The sequence below is a fragment of the Dendrobates tinctorius genome, unplaced genomic scaffold, assembly GCF_039654945.1.
Source record: "Dendrobates tinctorius isolate UK_male_01 unplaced genomic scaffold, ASM3965494v1 ptg000383l, whole genome shotgun sequence".
Classification (NCBI taxonomy): domain Eukaryota; kingdom Metazoa; phylum Chordata; class Amphibia; order Anura; family Dendrobatidae; genus Dendrobates; species Dendrobates tinctorius.
Window position 1 is genome coordinate 2,604,292 of NW_027362049.1, and position 14,399 is coordinate 2,618,690.

Here is a 14,399-nt window from a genome sequence, read left to right on the forward strand (position 1 = left end):
GTTTTTTGACTAAACATAGTAGGACTTGGATGGTTTTTTTTGCACTAAACGCTTCTGTTTTGCCAACCTATTCCAAAGGCCAGACATATAAAGAAGATGGGAAATTGTTGTCACATGCAGAACAGAACCAATATATGCCAGAAATCCTTGGTATGACAGCCACCTGGACTAATTTTCTTCATCAATTTTTGAGGGACATCCAGATCAAGGTAATTTCACTGTTGTGCCAAATCTAAGTCATTTCATGATATCCGTCTTCACTGTGTTACATGGTATATCCAATGACTTGGAAAAAATGTTGCAACATTTCCCTGACTGATAACTTTCAACATCGAGATCCCTTTGCTGTGTTGTAAGCGGTTTATCATGGCTTTTGTTGTTAATTAGAAGCACTATTAATGATGGCAACTGTGTACTGACTACTATTTAACATGAGTTCAAAGGTGATGAATGCTGAACATAACCAAATCCCCAATTATAAGAGCCTGTTCACAATTATGCAACATTATTTTAGTTTTATTTTCTTCCCCCTCCTCAAAATGATATCATATTCATTTTTCCAATGAATTGTACAGATTATAGGCAAAATTAATGGTGGAAAAAGTTCTGAAACTCCTCTTCTTGGTATGATCTTTTTACATGACAAAAGCCTGGCATTTTAATACAGGTATGTAGCCTAGTTTCTCAAAGTACCATATTTTTCGGACTATAAGATGCACCGGACCAAAAGACGCATCTCAAATTTTAAAAAGGAACATGGGGAAAAAAATTAATGCGTCAAATGGGGGTGCGTGTTACAGTCCTGAATTCATCTTACCCAGGGGGATCGGCAGCGCTGGTAGCAGCAGGAGTCGGGCGATTCTTCCAGTGGTCCGACACTGCATGGTGATGATCTCGCTCCCATCACAGCCTGGTGCAGCGGTGCTCGGTGGTGTGGTGAGTTCCGGCGACATTTTCTCATGTCCGACGCTGCATGGTGATGATGATCAAAATTAACAAGAAAAAAAGAAACGATCAAATAAAGTCCAAAAATCAAGTTTTTAGAAAAATATGAAATACAATTTTATTATAAATGGACAGGAAACAGGAAAACATGGGAATTGAGTCGAAATGACCATAAGAGCACATAGGTTGAAAAAATGGGGCATACATAGGGTATAGGGACCAAAGGGATAAAGGTAACAGTAGCATTGCTATAATAACATGATGGTAGATATATTGCACCTTTCCCTAATTGAAATAATGAAACCAGACAGAATACCTAAGTGTATATAGCAGCATGGCAAAAAAAGTCTTTACCTGTCAGGATAATAAGTAGAGGTCCGCCCCAGCATGCCCTCCCCAGCATGCCCTCCCAACGCACATTTCGGCAAATGGCCTTTCTCAAGGGATGGTGATGATGATGCAGCGGTGCTCGGTGGTGTGGGGGGCTCCAGCGACATTTTCTGATGTCTGACGCTGCAGAGCGATGATGGTGCAGTGGTGCCCGGGGTTCCGGCAACATTTTCTGAAACCTTGGAGACCCCACACTTCTATTGCCTTGATGCTGTGGTCCCTGGGAAACTGTCCGCTGGAGGCGATGCATGTGCAGATTGAGATCTCTGGAGACGAGATCTCAGAGCAGAGATCTCAACCTGTGCATGCTCTGCCTCCAGCGGCCATTGTCCCGGAGGCAACAGCATCAAGGCAATAGAAGTGCGGGGCTCTTGGCTTTCTCAAATGTTGCCGGAGCCCCGGCACCACCGCCGCACAATCCGGGCCCTGCAGCGTCGGTCGGACCAGGGTCACAGGAAGAATTGTGCGACTCCTGATGCCACTACGCTAAGTGTAAATACCGTACATTCAGACTATAAGAAGCACCCCCATTTTCTCCCCAAATTTTGGGGGAAAAAAGTGCGTCTTATAGTCTGAAAAATATGGTACATTTACATTGCATGATTGTCATATATGAGCATTCTGTGGAATGTTCGTTTCAATATAATCACGCAGTATAAATAGGCTGATTATTGCCCAATGAAGGAACAAAGCGTTTGCTTATCAGGTGAAATAATTTTTTTGCTTTGCCAAAGAAAATCATTGCTCTGTACAACATACCGTCCCGTGTAAACAGGACATGTTCTGCCGAAAACAATGTCAGACTATGAACACTGAAAGTTCTGTTACTGATCGTTCACTGTGCATCTGAAGCACAATCCGCCAGTGTAAACAGTCTTTTAAACAACTACAAATCAGCAAACCTATACTAATCAGTGGTTGTTAACTCAGTAGATATAATTGCACCCTTAGGGTGCCGTTTCACATAGCGATGCACCAGCGATCCCGACAACGATACGACCTGGTAAGAATCGCTGGTGCGTTGCTACATGGTCGCTAGTAAGCTGCCAAACAGGCAGATCTCTTCAACGACGCAGCAACGATCCGTATAACGACCTCGGCGGTCGTTGGTACCTTGTCACACAGCAGCTTTTCTGCCGACTCCCGCCTGCGTCCCTGAGGTCTGAGTCGCCAAACAGCGATGCGCGCTGGCCAGCGGGAAGCCGACGATTAAAATATGGCCCAGGACATTCGAACACAATCAGCGATATCCAGCGGGGGCCGGTAGCCGCTATGTGTCACATGTAGCGAGATCACTGGCGAGATCGTCACAAAATCGGTGACGCATCAGTGATCTCACTAGCGATCTTGCTATGTGAGACGGGGCCTTTAGGCCCCAATTCATCAAGTGGTTTATACCAGATTTCTGATGCATAACTGGTTGAAAGTCAAAAAATGTTTGCACAACTAGAAAGGCAAAAATTTAGCAATTTTTCTAGTTTTTATGCCAGCTCCATCAACTTTGGCGGAGCTTAGCCAAAACTAGCGTGGCAGTCAGATTCACCAACCAGAATGCCTTAAAAAAGGCATACTTTTCCACTGAATTGTTCTCAATTGATGGCGCAACTAACTCTAGTACACCAGACTGATGTGCAAAATGCCGGTCTTGATAAAATTCCTTGGTTTACATTTCCCAGTGGTATAATCAGCATGGATGGTCATAGAGATCTGACAATACCAGATATCCAGAGCTGTATTTTTCTATAAGCACAAAGCAGTTTTTTGTTAGGAATTTATAATGGGGATAACTAGTGGGACAGTTTTATAGGTCGGGTCATTATGGACACGGCGATACCAAATATGTGTACTTTTATTGTTTAGATTTTTTTTCATTCAAGTATTTATTTAGTGATGGAATAAATATTAATTTTTATTATTTTTTTACAATTATTTATTTTTACTTTATTCTAACACTTACACTTTGTCCCACTATGGGACACTCATTTTTTGCAGGCTGATCGCTTATATGGCATGCAGATGAAGCAGCAACCCCATGCTGCAGAAACTGTCAGTGCTGCACTTACTGCACACTGACCTGAGAAATTTCCTGATCATCACTGTGCATGACAGGAAGTCTCTTAGCCTTGGAGACCCGGATGTCATCATGACGACATCGGGTTACCATGGCAGTGATCAGGACCCCGACATCACGCCGCGGGGTCTCCGATCCAAAGGCAGAGGGGCCGTCAGCCCTCTGCCTGCTTCTGGAATGCTGCGATCGTGGTCTGTGACCGCTCCTGGCACTTAGTGCCGTGTGTCAGCTTTGAGAATCAGCTGACACCAGGCCGTGATCGGCTGCACACCACCCGTGTACGTTGCCCATCGTAATGACGTACTATAGCATACATGGTAAATTTGTGCCAGGTCGCATGGACGGTAAAGTACGTCAGCTGCCAGAAAGGGGATAATGTTTGATGGTGGTCTGGTTCCTCTAATCGGCAAAGTAAAAGAGCAGAAGCACACATATCTATATATATATATAAAATTGAATGTATGTGTGTGTGCGTGTGTGTGTATCACCAACCAATCACAAAGCATCATTCATTTCACCAGAGCTGTTTAAAAGAAGCTGAGCTGTGATTGGTTGCTATGAGCAACAGTTTTCCTTGCAACCAGTCACTAAGCATCTTTCATTTCACCATAGCTGTTTAAAAGAAGCTGAGCTGTGATTGGTTGCTATGAGCAACAGTTTTCCCACTCCAGAAAACACCTCAGCAGATACTGACCGGGTGGGAGAAATCTAGCATCCCCAGGAACATAAGCTCCCTGCCATTGTCTGCCCCCCAGAAAGGAGCAGAGAGCACATGTCAGAAATGAATTCCCTCACTACCGTGCCCATATCCCCATCACACATCCTCCATCTAATAGGCACATCTTCCCTCTTAAAGGGATCTCCGGTATGGAAGTCAGGGCAAATCCATCCAGCTCTTTGGTTTTGACCCCAGGCCTCTCTTAAAGGGATCCCCGGTATGGAAGTTTGGACGGTTCCACTCAGCTCTGTGGTTCTAATCACAGGGTCTCTTAAAGGGATCATTGGTATGGAAGTTGGGGCAATTCCACTAAGCACTCTGGTTCTGACCCCAGGCCCTTCTTAAAGGGATCCACAGTACGGAAGGGAGGGCAAATCCACTCTGCACTTTGGTACTGACTAGAGTTGAGCGACTTTGGTCGGATCGGGTTTCGTGAAACCCGAATGAAACAAAATAAGTTTCAGATGAAACTCGTCCAACTAGAGCAAAACAAAGTCGGAGTTTCGTCCGAAACCCGACCCCAATGCAAGTCAATGGGAAATAAAAGTCGGATGAAACTCCGACTTTTTTTGCTCTAGTCGAACGAGTTTCATCTGAAACTTATTTTGTTTCATTCGAGTTTCACGAAACCCAATCCGACCAAAGTCGCTCAACTCTAGTACTGACCCCAGGCCTCTCTTAAAGGGATCTCCAGTATGGAAGTTAGGGCAAATCCTTCAGCGCTCTGATTCTGACCACAGGCACCTATTAAAGGGATCATTGGTATGGAAGTCAGGGCAAATCCACTCAGCATTCTGGTTCTGACCCCAGGCTCTCTTAAAGGGATTCCTGGTGTGGAAGTAAGGGCAATTGCCTTCAAATGCTCTGGTACTGACTCCAGGCTGTCTTAAAGGGATCTCCTGTATGGAAGTTAGGGCAAATCCCTCAGCACTCTGAATCTGACCCCAGGATTCTATTAAAAGGATCATTGGTATGCTAGTCAGGGCAAATCCACTCAGCGCTCTGGTTCTGATTCCAGGCTTTCTTAAAGGGATCCCCGGTATGGAAGTTAGGGCCATTCCACTCAGCGCTCTGGTTCTGACCCCAGGCTGATGGGATGATGTGGGATATTAGGGGTAGTAGTCCAGTGGCTCTGGCTGACTGGATGATGTGGGATATTAGGGGGAGTAGTCCGGCGGCTGTGATGGGATGATGTGGGATATTCGTGGTAGTTGTCCGGTGGCTATGGCTGACAGGATGATGTGGGATATTAGGGGTAGTACTTCTGTGGCTCTGGCTGATGGGAGGATGAGGGATATTAGGGGTAGTAGTCCAGTAGCTCTGGCTGATGGGACGATGTGGGATATTAGTGGTAGTAGTCTGGGGGCTGTGATGGGATGATGTGGGATATTAGTGGTAGTTGTCCAGTCGCTCTGGCTGACAGGATGATGTGGGATATTAGTGGTAGTAGTCCGGTAGCTCTGGCTGACGGGATGATGTGGGATATTAGTGGTAGTAGTCCGGTAGCTCTTGCTGACGGGATGATGTGGGATATTAGTGGTAGTAGTCCGGTAGCTCTGGCTGACGGGATGATGTGGGATATTAGTGGTAGTAGTCCGGCGGCTCTGACAGGATGATGTGGGATATTAGGGGTAGTAGTCCGGTAGCTCTGGCTGACGGGATGATGTAGGATATTATAGGATATATATATATAGGATATATATATTCATTATAATTTGTTATAACTAACCGTAGTTAGTTACTATGACTGGGCAGCGCCAGGATCTTCAGCTAGTATGTAAATAAGTGGGACCAAGGCCTTCAGATACTTCACTCTGTGCGATCAATGGTATTCCCAGAACAAATATATACAGTGGCATGTAAAAGTTTGGGCACATCTGGTCAAATTACAATTATTGTGAACCGTTAAGCAAGTTGAAGATTATATCATCTTCAAAAGGCCTAAAGTTAAAGAGGACACATTTCCTTTGTATTTAGGCAAAAAAAAAAGTAATTTTTTTACATTTTAACCCCTTCACCCCGAAGCCCGTTTTCATCTTCCTGACCAGGAAACGCTTCCATGGATCACAGTGATGCTGAGATTGTACTTCATGAAAGTGGAAAAATTTATTTGACATGACTTGTGTTTGCGAAAAAAAACGAATTTCGCAATTTTCAAACTTTTAATTTTTATGCCCTTAAAACAGAGTCATATTGCACAAAATAGTTAATAAATAACATTTCCCACATGTCTACTTTACATCAGCACAATTTTTGAATCATTTTCTTTGTTAGGAAGTTATAAGGGTTAAAAGTCGACCAGCGATTTCTCATTTTTACAACAAAACTTGCGAAAACCTATTTTTTTTTTTTTTTTTTTCTAGGGAACACCTCACATTTGAAGTGAATTTGAAGGGCCTACGACACAAAATACCCAAAAATGACACCGTTCTAAAAACTGCACCCCTTAAAGGTGCACAAAACCACATTCAAGAAGTTTATTAACCCTTCCAGGGATTCACAATTCTTGGAATGTGGAAGGAAAAAAATAAACATTTACTTTTCTTTCACAAAAATTTTTCTTTAGACCTAATTTTTTTTTTACTTTTGAAAGAGGAACAGAAGAAAATGGACCATACAATTTGTTGTGCAATTTCTCCTGAGCATGCCGATTCCCCATATGTGGGGAAATGTACTGTTTGGGCGCATGGCAGGGCTTGGAAGGGAAGGAGCACCGTTTCGCTTTTTGAATATTAAATTTTCTGACATATTTAGCGGACGCCATGTAATGTTTGGAGAGCCCCTGATGTGCCTAAACAGTGGAAACCCCCCCACAAGGAAACTAGACCCCTTAGAGAACCTATCTAGATGTGTATTTAACACCTTGAACTCCCAGGAGCTTTACAGAAGTTTATAACATTAAGCTGTGAAAATAAAAAAAAGTTGTTGTGCAAGCTCTCCTGAGTTTACTGATACCCCCATATGTCATCACAGTGAGGTACAGTGCAAAGTTCAGAAGGGAAGTAGAGCCATATTATAGTGCAGATTTGGCTCCACTTGTTTGAAGGTGCCATGTTACCCATGTTACATTGGCAGAGCCCCTGAGGTCCAACACAGCAGAATCCCCCATAAGTGACCCCATTTTACAAACTACACCTCTCACTGAATTCAACTAGGGGTGAAGTGATTATATTGACACCACAGGTGTGTCACAGACTTTTATACCATTGAGCAGTGAAGAAAAAATAATTTACATTTTTACCATCAAGATTGTGTGTTAGCCCAAGTTTTACATTTTCATAATGGGAAATGGGTAAAAATGGCACCAAAATTTGTCCCACAATTTCTGATGAACGTGGCAATACCCCATATGTGGCTGTGCAGTACTACATAGGCCTCTTTCACACTTCCGTTTTTGACCATCAGTCAAAATCCGCCAGGTTTTGAAAAAAACGGATCCGCCATTTTTTTTTGAGGATCCATTTTTTCCCCCATTGAGTTGCATTACTGGTGGATCTTGACGGATGGCCATCCGTTGGATCCATTTTTGTGAGGATCCGCCACATTTTTTGCGTCCGCCGGCATGCCTGGACGGACCATGCAACGTTTTTTTTGTTGTTGGATCTGCATTTTCCATTGCGCATGCCCGGAGAAAGGAAGTCAGGGAGAAAATTAACCCTGAAATCCTTTCTGGCGGAGGAAAAAAATTCTCTTTCCCGGCCAGCGGTTCCTTTAAAATTCTTCATTCTGCGGATCCGTCAAAAAACGGATCCTGTTGCATCCGTTCACATCAGTTAGGAACGGATCCGCTTTTCTGCTTTTTTGGCGGATTTTAACTGACACAAAAAACTGAAGTGTGAAAGAGGCCTTAGCCATACGGAGAGACTCAGAAGGGACGGAGCGCTATTTGCCTCCTGGAGCACAGCTTTTCCTAGAATAGTTTATTCATTCCATAAAAAGAGCCCCTAATTGCCAGAAGAGCAGAATCCCCACTCAAGTGACCCTATTTTGAAATTATAACCCTTTGGAAATTTATCTACAGGTGTAGTGATGATTTTGACTCCATGGATGTTTTCCAGAAACAGGCAGCAGTGGATGTTGCGCAGTTTAAATCGCAAACTGCCGTTGAAGTCACCAGTACATTATGCCCAGCTCATGCTTCTAGAAACACGCACCTGTAAGTTAGGTGGGCTCTCATCACTCCAGAAATGCCAAATATGTGGGTGCTAAATGTGGTTTAGGCACACTGGGGCTCAGAAGGGAGGGGGGGCTTTTGGATTTGGGAGCGCAGAATTTGCTGAATATCTTTAGGCAGGAGGAGAGTCATTTCGCTTTTCCAGAGCCTTTGTACTACCAGTAGCGTGGAAGACCCCTATATTTCCATTAACAAATGACAGACCCGAGTGGGGCTTGCTTTTTTTGTGGATTGAGTTGAAGCTTTTATTGGGAACATTTTACATAACATTTGTGCTCACATTTATCCGGCACTCTACTCTAATAGATGCGCCTTTTCTGGGCAGCTGCGAGCTGCTATTTTTAGGCTGGGGGGGGAGGGGGCAATATAAATGGCCCCTTACCAGACTGAGAATACCAGCCCCCAGCTCTCAGGCTTTAGCAAGGTTGGTTGTCAAAAATGGGGGGGGGACCCACAAAACTATTTAAATAATTTTAAAAAACAGAGTGGCGATCCCTCTATTCTTGATAACCAGCCTTGCTGAAGCTGACAGCTGAGGGTTGCAGCCTCCAGCTGTGAGTTTTGTCTGTCTGGTTAGCAAAAATACAGGGGAACCCAAGCAGTTTTTTTTTTAACTATTTATTTACAGCACAGGTGCCGGCTGATGAATACTCCCATCTACAGCTCCTGCTCTCACTGTTGTTATTAGCGGCAGCAGGTGTCAGATGATGGGAGCGGTTGTTCAATCAGCTGACACCAGTGATTGGAGCTAAACTTTATACCCCCGATCACAGCTGCGCGCTCATGCTGTCTTTTGACAGTGTGGGAACTGCTGCTCTCTGACCGGCGGAGATGATTTCACCGCTGATCAGAAGCAGTGTTTGCCGCGCTGCCATGCACATGACAGCACGACAAACACCCGGTGTTTGGGCAGATGAACCCGAACAGTAACACGGACTTCCTGGTGTAGAAAGACCCACAAACAAGCAACAACTGAAGTATGCTACAGTAAAGGCCTGGCAAGACATCACAAAGGAGGAAACAGCATTTGGTGACATTCATGGCTACCAGACTTCAGGCAGTTATAGCCTTCAAAGGATTTTCTAAAAAGTATTAAAAACGAACTTTATGGTAAAAATAATTTGTCCAATTACTACGGAATCACAAAGATTCAGTTACTGACCAAATATTTCTGGACCCAACTCTACACTGGATGGCATTGTCATTAACGGAGCACATTTTACTAATGGGGATTGTACAGAAATAAAGTTAACGCAAGTCACGGTCTTTTAAAGTCCCTAAATCTCAAGGCACACACGTAATGTGAAGCGCTCATCAGGTTTTTGTGTTTTTTTTTGAATTTAGCAATGCTTTTTTCTTTAACATCCTGATATTTATTAAAAAACTAATTTAGCTATCTTGCAATTTTCACACTGGCCACTAACGTTTTTGTTAGAGTCATACTTCCTTTCCTTTTAGGAGGCTCCTTATCACAGGCAGAACACCTCTATACAAAGCGGATAAAGGATCCACCATTCACAATAGATGAAGTCACAACTAGTGATGAATGGACCCGTGGATGGTTCAGGTACATTGGGTTCGGCCGAACATTTAAAAAAAAAAAAAGTTCGGTTCAGGTACCAGAACAGTACCCAAACTTGAGCCCTGAGCTGTATGACAGCGCATGGAACCCCGACACTGATCGCACTGTGTTACCAAGGTTTTGTCCCTCGGACAATTTTGAGTGTTCCTGATAGATTTTTTCATGCCGATTTCAGAAATGACTTCAGATTTTTCCTATCACGTAAGGTTTTTTTTATAAATGATACGAAACATTATAATATTCTGTTATAATTTGAAAAGCTCACAAACTTTTTCTGAAACAGTAATATTCTGAATTTTCCACTGAAATAACATAAATCGCTGATCTACACATATGCAAGCACTTATTATACGAATTCCGCGCAGGCGCAGTGAATAATTCGGCTGACCGGGTACGGAGCATACCACATCTCCTGGGCAGGGGAGGAATCAAAAAACAATACTGACATACTTAGAGCATGGCTGAATGGATCACGACCTTCAATGCTGTTCGCTGTCCCAATGATATAGAGAGAGCAGAGAGATCATGCAACAGATTGCTACTTCTGCCTTACAAATGTAACAGGATATTCATCAAAGAACAAGGAATCAATAGAATATCCTAATCTTCCTTCAGCCATAAGACCAGTTCTACACGATGAATGTTGTTGTGTTCCAAAGCCGCCCAAAGTATAGGCAATGGAGGACGACGAAGATGAACTAACAATGTCAGTGGAAAATTAAACTGCTGCAGACCCAGACTTTGAGCCTTCTACTGTACATCTAATCCACATCTGTTCAGTCAAGCTGATCTGAGTGACTTGGTGAGAGATTTGAAATTATTAGAGAGGCAGGCAGAATTATTGGGATCAAGGCTACAAGAACAGAATCTCTTATTACCAGCAACAAGTGTTTCTGTTTTTCGCAGTCATCAAGAAGACCTTAATAAATTTTTCAACCATGTCGACAGTTTGATCTTTTTCAACGACATCTTGGGGTTGTTTGGTACTCTTGGATGCGAACATGACCCGAAAGAATGGCGACTGTTCATTGGCTCGTCAGTTTTAAGTTTGAAGGCTGTTTTACTACACAACGGAAATATCTATCCTTCTATACCTATTGGACATGCCGTACACATGAAACGTATGAGAATATGGAGTTACTGTTGACCCACATTAATTATAGAAATAACTGGAACATATGTGGTGATCTAAAAGTTTTTGCACTTCTTTTTTGGACTGCAGCTTGGATATACCAAGTATTGTTGTTTTATTTGTGAGTGGGACAGTCGTGCACGAGAAATGCACTATTTCAGAAAGGACTTGCCACTCCGCGAAAACCTGGTTGCTGGACAGAAAAAAGAATTTTGTCAAAGCAATGAACAAAAAATCTTTAGCCTTTTCTTACTTGCAACAGAAATTTCCAAGAATAAGTGATGCAAAGATTAAAGAAGGTATTTTTATTGGCCCACAGATCAGAGATATAATGAATGACAGTAGCTTTGCTGGTCTTTTGCAACGTGCTGAACAAGTGGCATGGAGAGCCTTTAAAGAGGTGACCTTCAACTTCCTTGGCAACAGCAGGGCACCGAACTTTGAACAACTAGTGGACAACATGCATCATTTGATGAAATGCAATATGTCACTAAAAATGCATTTTCTACATTCTCACTTGGACTTTTTTGCAGCCAATATTGGTGCCATTAGCGATGAGCCCACCTCAAAGCTGCAACATGTCAGCTGTTTTTTTTAACAGCTGACATGTGCCCGCAATAGGCACGAGCAGAATCGTGATCCGCCCTCGCATATTAAGTAGTTAAATGCTGCTGTCAAACTCTGACAGCGGGCATTTATAAATGCACTTCCGAACACCGGTCCAGAAATACACGCAGCGATGACCTCCGTCATGTAATCGGGGGTCATCGCAGCGTTGCCATAACAACCACTGGTCTCCTCGAGACCTCTATGGCTGTTGATGACAGATTGCTATAAGCGCCACCCTGTGGTAGGCACTCATAGCAAGCCTTTAATTCTGCTGCATAGAGGTGATCTGAGCATCACCTCTATGTAGCAGAAGCGATCGCGCTATGGCAGCTTCTATTGAAGCATGCAATTGAAGCACGCCAAAAGTAAAAAAAAAAAAAAAGTGTTTAAAAATAAAAAAAAACATAAAAGTTCAAATCACCCCCTTTCGCCTTAATCAAAATAATAAAAAAAAAAAATCAAACCTACACATTTGGTATCGCCGTGTTTAGAATTGCCCGATCTATCAACAAAAAAAGAATTAACCTGATCGCTAAACGGCGTAGTGATAAAAAAATCAAAACGCCAGAATTACATTTTTTTTGGTCGCCGCGACATTGCATTAAAATGCAATAACGGGCAATCAAAAGAACGTATCTGCACAAAAGTGGTATCATTAAAAACATCAGCTCGGCACACAAAAAATAAGCCTGCACCCAACCAGAAATCACGAAAAATGGAGACGCTACGGGTCTCAGAAAATAGCGCAATTTTTATTTTAACAAACTTTGGAATTTTTTTTTCACCACTTAGATAAAAGAGAACCTAGACATGTTTGGTGTCTATGAACTTGTAATGACCTGGAGAATCATAATGGCAGGTCAGTTTTAGCATTTAGTGAACCTAGCAAAAAAGCCAAAAAAAACAAATGTGGGATTGCACTTTTCTTGCAATTTCACCGCACTTGGAATTTTTTTCCCCGTTTTCGAGTACACGACATGGTAAAACTAATGGTGTTGTTCAAAAGTACAACTTGTCCTGCAAAAAATAAGCCCTCATACGGCCATATTGACGGAAAAATAAAAAGGTTATGGCTCTGGAAAGAAGGGGAGCGAAAATGAAAAATTGAAAAACGCACCGGTGATGAAAGGGTTAAAAACCATACGTGATACAGAATTTTGGAGCACATATTCGTGTTCAGCATATAAAAATCTATAAGATACAATAAAATTTTCTCAGGGGACAAGAACTTCCCTGAAATTTGTTGTGCAGTCGGTGTTAAATTCGTTACTGCCAGTCAGAGCGCTGCGGTTCCCACGCTGTCATACAGATGACAGCGTGTGAGCCAGTAGTTGTGACTGGTTACTGCCGGTCACAGACATCGACTGATAAAGAGTACTACTCTTCATCTTACGCCTGGTCTTGCGGATAGCAGCAAGAGCAGGTGTACAGCGATGAGCGTATTCATCAGCTGGTGCCTGTGCAATAAATAAAATTAAAAAATAGATATAATCCAATTCTGGCACTTTGCTCGGCTCTTACTACTTGCCCTGGTGCGGTGGCAAGTGGGGTAATATTTGTGGGGTTGATGTCAGCTGTGTAATGTCTGCTATCAAGCCCCGGGGTTAATGGAACTTACTAACGCCGCAGTGAAAATTAAGGACTCACAAAGAAAAAATTTGTTTGATTGAAATAAACACATAAGTTATTTGAAATCAACACTTCATGTCCTCTATCTTTAGGCTGGGGAAGGCCAATATCGATGGCCCCTTCACAGTCTTAGAATACCAGCCCCTAGCTGTCTGCTTTAAGCTTGGCTAAATGTCAAAAATAAGGGGGGGATCCAAAGCAGTTTTTTAAAATAATTTAAAAAAAGTTGTGGGGCCCCTCTATTTTTCATAACCACCTAATATAAACCTGACAGCTGAGAGCTGCAGCCCATAGCTGTCAGCTTTATCCGAGCTTGTTAGCAAAAATAGAGGGGTCCTACGCAGTTTTATTTTATTTATTGCACAGGTAGCGGCTTTTGCTGCTATCCGTGAGACCAGGCGTACGATGATGAGCTGACACCTGTGACCGGTAGTAAGCTTTTTACCACCGGTCATAGCTGGTCATCTGTACTGCTTATCAGAGCCATTGTTTCTCGTGCTCACACACAGATGACAGCGTGGGAAACGCCAGATGTTCAGGGAGAAGTCTGTGTTCAGGGTATGGACATTAGGTGTTCGATACGGACTATAAACCGAACTTTACCATTCGGGTTCGCCCATCCTTGGTGACGACGGAAATTGCTTTCACTCCCTTCAAAGTTACTTTTGAATAGACTCATTAGATAACGACCATAATATTTAATATATTGGGTGCACTAAATAAAATGGGAACACAATAAGAGCAAAAACTTGCGACAAGTTTTGATAGGGTGACAAGTGCTCCTTAAATTAGCGCAAAATCCATGCAATATAAACTTGTTTCACCATTCATACAGAGGGAGGGAAAGGAGACAATTCTGTGGTTTAAATCTAAGCAGAGGGGATGGAGGTAAAGCAGTTAGCTCTTCAAGTATGCTGTAGAAGTAATCAGGGTGTAGACATCACACGGAGCCGCCCAGATCAAAGGCGCCACAGTCATTAGGAAAAGAGGGTCCTCCAATGATGAAACAGGTGAGATTAGTATAAAATTTCACGTTCATTGATGCATTAAACGCATGGCGGTTCCTCGAATCACATGACCGTGGCAGTTTACATACATCTGAACCGATATAAAAAAGGTATTTATGCATGAAAGGTGCGGGGTCAGGGG